Here is a 6,098-nt window from a genome sequence, read left to right as displayed (position 1 = left end):
CCCCAACATATCCACACATTGGAACCTAGTGAAGATTTGAGCACTTTTCATCAAACTGTGAAGACTAGATGCTATTTTGAAAAGCCTAACCCTTTCTAGTTGATAATAAATGAAACAATTAATTACTGAAGAGAAAACATTTTATTGATTTCTTACTATATGTGCTCAGAAATAGAGATGTAAATGACACCCCACCCCAATCTACCCCTTTATTCATGAAGTTAACATACAAATATTCGTGATACCTTGAGTAGGGGAATGGTAGCCAAGGAAGGATACTTTGCTCCAAAAGTTTCAGATACTGAGTGAAGTTATAGAGGAGTACAGTGCCACTCTTTATCCAGGAATAAAAGCAACTTTGTCTTCTTTTAATACCAGTTTTTTTTTGTTATTTTCTCTTAGGTAATGAAATCCATGTACATGGAAACAGGACATGTGTTAATGTGTATAGGAAATGCAACCGTATGAATATAAAAAAAAAAACTATCCCCTAGATTTGGTAAGCTGAGAAACAGCACATGATAATAGATAAATGATTGTTCTTGGAGTCAGGAAGATGAGACTTCACTTTTGTCTGACGATTGTGAGTTGTGAGGCCATGGCCAAATCACTTTGCCCCTTTAAAGCTCAATTTCCTTATCTGTAAAATGTGGGAAATAGTACTTAGAAAATCTATCTCAGTTTTATTATTGCTTAAATAAGATTATGTAAGGTGCTTTGCAAACTTTGAAGTGATAAATAAGTGACAGCTTTTTCTGTAAGGAAACAAATCATATCACCTATGTCAATTAAGGTTATCTATGTCTCCTCTGAATCCCATATCAAGTTTGATTTAGCATTTATGTCTAAAGGAATCTGAGAAATAAAATGCAAATAATGGTAGCTACTTAAAAGAGTTGCTATAAAGATCACATAAAGGAATATAAAATGAGTTCTCAATGCACTGTAACATAATATATAAATAAAATGTAAGCTGTCATGAGATAAAGAAAGGCAAAATGGATCATACTGGCACCATTGAATCATACTTTCTGCATTATCCTGCATAAGTCATTACCTGTCTGAGGGCTCCAAGAATTCTCTAAGATTATGCGTTACAAAGGAGATGTCAAGCTGAAGTGCTACAGGGACTATCCTCATTTTGGAGTTCTCTATGTCAATAAAATCATGGATCCAATCATCATCATCATCATCCTCATAACCACTATAATCATCATTGTCATTATTATTTTACAGATGGAGAAACTTGTGACAGAGAATAGAAATGATTTGACCAAAGTATTTTTACACACACACACACACACACACACACACACACAAACACACACTGGGAAAATCCCCTCAAAAAATGTGCCAATGTTTCAAATTATTTCATCATAATGTTGGACTCATCTCTTTTTACCTCAATCCCACTATTAGAAATTATATAAAAAACTAGTAAATAAAACTTGTAGCTGGTTTTGTGAAAAAGATAAAACATTGGATAATTTGATTTAAAAAAAAGAAAAAGAAAAGAAAACTGAAAGTATCAAAAATGAGAACTATTAATAATGAAAAGGATTTCATTGATAAAATTTTATTTAACATTAACTTCTTCATGTTAATAAGCAGTCAAGTGAATTTGGCAGCACAAGTTCTGGAAATTCTTTGAGTATAGCAGTCTCTGATTTTTTTTGTTTTTATTTTAGATTTCATTTTCAGTACACCATTAAAAAGGAAAAGCATAAATGCACAAAATGGTATCAGTCAATATCAAGCAATCAGTAAAGACTTATTAAGAATAATCTATGTGCAGATATTGCAGTAAACTCTGGGGATAGCAAAAGAGACAGAAGACTATTCCTGCTCTCAATGAGCTTACAATATAATAATCCAGTGTTACATGGGGTATCTTTGTATTATTATTCTAATGGAAGCAAACTAATATACCTTATAAAAGAAAATATGCTGAGCCTTATATTATGAACAAGATAATTGGGACATAATAAACATTTAAAAAACACATGACTTGGGAGAGGAACAAAAAATATGGCAGAATAAAAGCTTGATATTCACAATTAACTTCCTTCACTAAATAATGTATTTTTCATCACTACGGACATGTCTATCACCCTGCCTGTACTCCAATATGGATATTTGCCCAAGTGAGGCCTTTTGTAGAAATATTTAATCCCCAAATTACATTCCAATAACCAACCCCTTTTTCCTTTCATGAAACATCACAAGAAACAAATTAATGCAATTCATTTAGATTTCCTTTTCCCCAGATATTTTGACACCACACCGTTCTCATGGCATTTTTCATCTCAGTATTTCTCAGAGTGTAGATTATTGGGTTGAACATTGGAGCAATGATGGTATAAAATAGAGCAAACACTTTATCCTCTGTATAGGTGGTAGGAGGTCGAAGGTAGGAAAAAATTGCTGGTATGAAAAACAAAAGAACAACTGTGAAATGAGACCCACAGGTGGAGAGAGCTTTCCGCTGCCCTTCAGCTGAATGTGTTCGTAGGGTCCATAGTATAATGGCATAAGAAACAAACAAGATCACAAAGATTCCCAAGGCAATTATCCCTCAATTGATGACAACAAGAAGACCAGTGGTGTAGGTATCTGTGCAGGCAATTTTCAGTAAGGGGAAAATGTCACAGAAATAGTGATCAATTTCACTGGGGCCACAGAAGAGCAACTTCAGAGTCATGGACAACTGGGGAAAGGAGTGAGCAGCCCCACCAGCCCAAGCCACTAAAACAAGAAGGTTGCATTTCTTTCTGCTCATGATGACCATGTAGTGGAGAGGTTTACAGATGGCAACATAGCGGTCAAAGGCCATTGCAGTCAGGATGAAGACCTCAATACTGCCAAAGAAGTGCATGCTGAAGACTTGGAACATGCAATAATCATAGGAGATAGTTTTTCTGTCAGTTAAAAGATCCCCAATTAGTTTTGGTGTAACACTGGATGTATAGTAGATATCCATAGAAGATAAGTGACCGAGGAAATAGTACATTGGTTGGTGGAAAAGATGACTGCAACAAATAGAGATGAGGATGACAAGGTTTCCTATGAGAAGACAGATATAACAGAATAAGAAGAAGAGAAAGCAAAATATCTGGATGTTTTGGTCATAGGAAAGTCCAAGGAGGATGAATTCTGTGACATTGCTCTTAGGACTCATTTTGCTTTTGATACTTTATATTCAGGATTAAGTTTCACATCTGAAATTAGAAGAAATATTTTAGTGCCATCATATTCATGTAAAATGACTTTCATCCATTAGGGTTATGAATATTTTCATTACTTTTATTAAAATATTATATGAGAAATGTCCAGAGATGTGGAACTAAATTGACAACACACTTTGAGATCATGACAGGAGATGAATAGCCTTAGTAGGGGGTTCTTACCCAGGAGAAGAAAACTTAGGCAAGACATGCTGTCTTCAAATATTTGACATGCTATCAGATAGAAGAAAATTCACACAATACGTAATACGCACAAGTACATATATGTAGCAGTGCATGCTCACATGTATGTATGTACACATTCAGCTAAGTGTGTACATATAGGCATAATATACATATGTATATTGAAAGAGAAAAAAAGTTTGCACTCAAGGAAATGAATTATTTTTTTCCTAAAATTATGCGTGTCCAAAATTAAAACTGGATGCCTCCTCACATAATTGATTCTGCCTCATAAGAAGCTTTCAGATGAATGCTGGATATCCATGGGTAGTGTATGTTTTTTCAAGAGGCTCTTGTTCAGGCATAGCTTGAATGAGCTTAGAAGAAATGTCATATATAACTTAGTTTTGATGAACTGAGTCTTAAAAATAAACAATTTCTAAATATTTAAACATGATTTAAAAATAATTTGATTGTTAGTGGTGTTAATTTATTATTTATCAGTATTAATTGACTTTATTAATCCCTTAAAGTTCAGTGATGTTTTTATTGCTCAATATTTGCACTCTCCAGGTCTTCTATCTCCCAGCAAGAATCAAACTGAGCTAATTATTTCATTGATAGTTAAATAATAAGGGCATTGTCTAATGAAATTAAAAAAGCATATTCTTACTATTACAGGTATGCCAGAAACATTAATTTATCCATTTATACATTGTACTTAATGTGAAAATTCTCTCCAAGTCTAAAGTGTAAAAATTAAACTATTAAGGAAGAAAAAAATAAACAGAAAATGCTATACTCACTCTAGGCATGTTTGAAAAACGGAACCAGCTCCTATAATTGAATGTGACACTGCAGTGGATTCTATGGCATAAGGAAAAGGTGTAGAAGCCTACTGTACTGCCAGAAATGACCCTCAGATGTCCTTCCAGGTTTTTGTGGTACTCATAGCTGAGCCACTTCAGTTGAGATGAGAAAGAAATGCTATGTCAGTGTTAGAAGGGACCTCAGAGGGTACATTTTTGTTGTTGTTCAGTTCAGTTGTGCTTGACATTTAAATACCCCATCTGGGGTTTTCTTCGCAAACTTTGGAGTGCTTTGCTATTTCCTTCTTGAGCTCATTCTGCAGATGAGGAAACTGATGCAAACAATGTTAAGTACCTTGCCCAGGGTCACACAGCTAGAAAGTGTCTGAAGATGTATTTAAATTCAGGTCTTCCTGACTCCAGGTTCCATACTTTATCCACTGTGCCACCTAGCTAGTTCAACCCATATCTAAGCAGAATATGCCTTACAACAGTGGTGTCCAAATCAAATTGAAATGAGGGCCACTGATCCACAATAAGGATCCATGTGGGTTGCATGCTGACTCAGGTTAAAATGTAAGCTCACTTATATTTTATTATATTTTTCATTTATTTTGTTTAATATTTCCCAATTGCATTTTAATCTGGTTTGGGCCACAGTCAGGTGTATTGTTGGACACATGCCATCCATAGGCCATGTGTTTGATACCTCTACCTGACAACAACCTTAATATTTAATCTTACAGTTTTTGTCTGAAGACCCTCAATGAATTAGAAGCCCCTTCTCCTGCAATTTCTTCATTCCACCTTTAGACCTTTCTACTTTTTAAGGGTGCTTATCCTCTACAGGATGATTGCCATTGGACAGATATCCCATAACATTCATTCCTCACACTGATAAGTCAAATGTGAAGAAATCTGAATAAATAATAATTCTCATTATTATGTGACTTTGGACTTAATATTTAACTTCTCTGACCTCAGTTTCCTCATCTCAAAATGGAGGGACTTGGACTGAATGGTTTCTGTAGTCTCCTCCAAGATCTAGCTTCATTTCATATTATTCATGTGTTCTACAGTTTCATTTCTCAGATCTTCAGTTTCTTCATCTTCAAAAGGAGAATAATATAAAAACTACATCATGTAGTTTAAGGATCAAAGGAGATAATGTTTGTAAACTTATTTGTAAGCCTAAAATTGGGGGCACAAATATCAGTGATGAAGAAGGCAATTGTCATGGCTGTGAGGACAATCATCTCTGAACCACCCAAAAAATGTCCTACAAAATGGCAACATCGTCAGGTAGATTGGGAACTCTCAACATCTTCCTTTGACCAAAGTTAGTGGAAAGAAGTGAGCCCAAAAAAAAGTGGTAACATCTTTCCTGCCCCCTATTTGGTTCCTTCACTCTAATTTCTGGGATGATTATACTTCTACCTAGTTTGATTGTGAATATGTGAATCCAATATTTGTGCAACTTAGTACCATTCAAATAATTTTCCTCAATTTAAGGTCTGTGATTGATTTTGCATCACCAACATCATCATCATTATCATCATTTTCTTTTTCCTCTTCTTCTTCTTCTTCTTCTTCTTCTTTTCCTCCTCCTCCTCCTCTTCCTTCTCCTTCTTCTTTTCCTTCTCTCCCTATTTCTTCTCCTTCTTCTCCTCCTCTTCCTCTTCCTCCTCCTTCTTCTGTCATTAGCAAATATTTATTAAATCCGTACTATGTACTAGGCATTGTACTAAATTCTGGGGATATAAAAAGAAACAAAAAACTGCCCCTGCCCTCAGGAAACTCACTATATAATCTTATCACTTAATTTAATTGGTGTATGGGAAGTGACTTGATTGAATAAATTAAGCCAATCCTTATTTATTTT

General features: G+C 34.8%; 1 pseudogene; it reads right to left on the bottom strand.

The window, feature by feature from the left end:
• Window positions 1–2,233: 2,233 nt before the first annotated feature.
• Window positions 2,234–3,178, bottom strand: LOC114040998 (annotated as a pseudogene).
• Window positions 3,179–6,098: the final 2,920 nt, after the last annotated feature.

Source organism: Vombatus ursinus, unplaced genomic scaffold (assembly GCF_900497805.2).
Source record: "Vombatus ursinus unplaced genomic scaffold, bare-nosed wombat genome assembly UNPS02014163.1, whole genome shotgun sequence".
NCBI classification, from domain to species: domain Eukaryota; kingdom Metazoa; phylum Chordata; class Mammalia; order Diprotodontia; family Vombatidae; genus Vombatus; species Vombatus ursinus.
The sequence above is the reverse complement of the archived record's forward strand: the minus strand, read 5'-3'. Positions and strand labels throughout refer to the sequence as shown.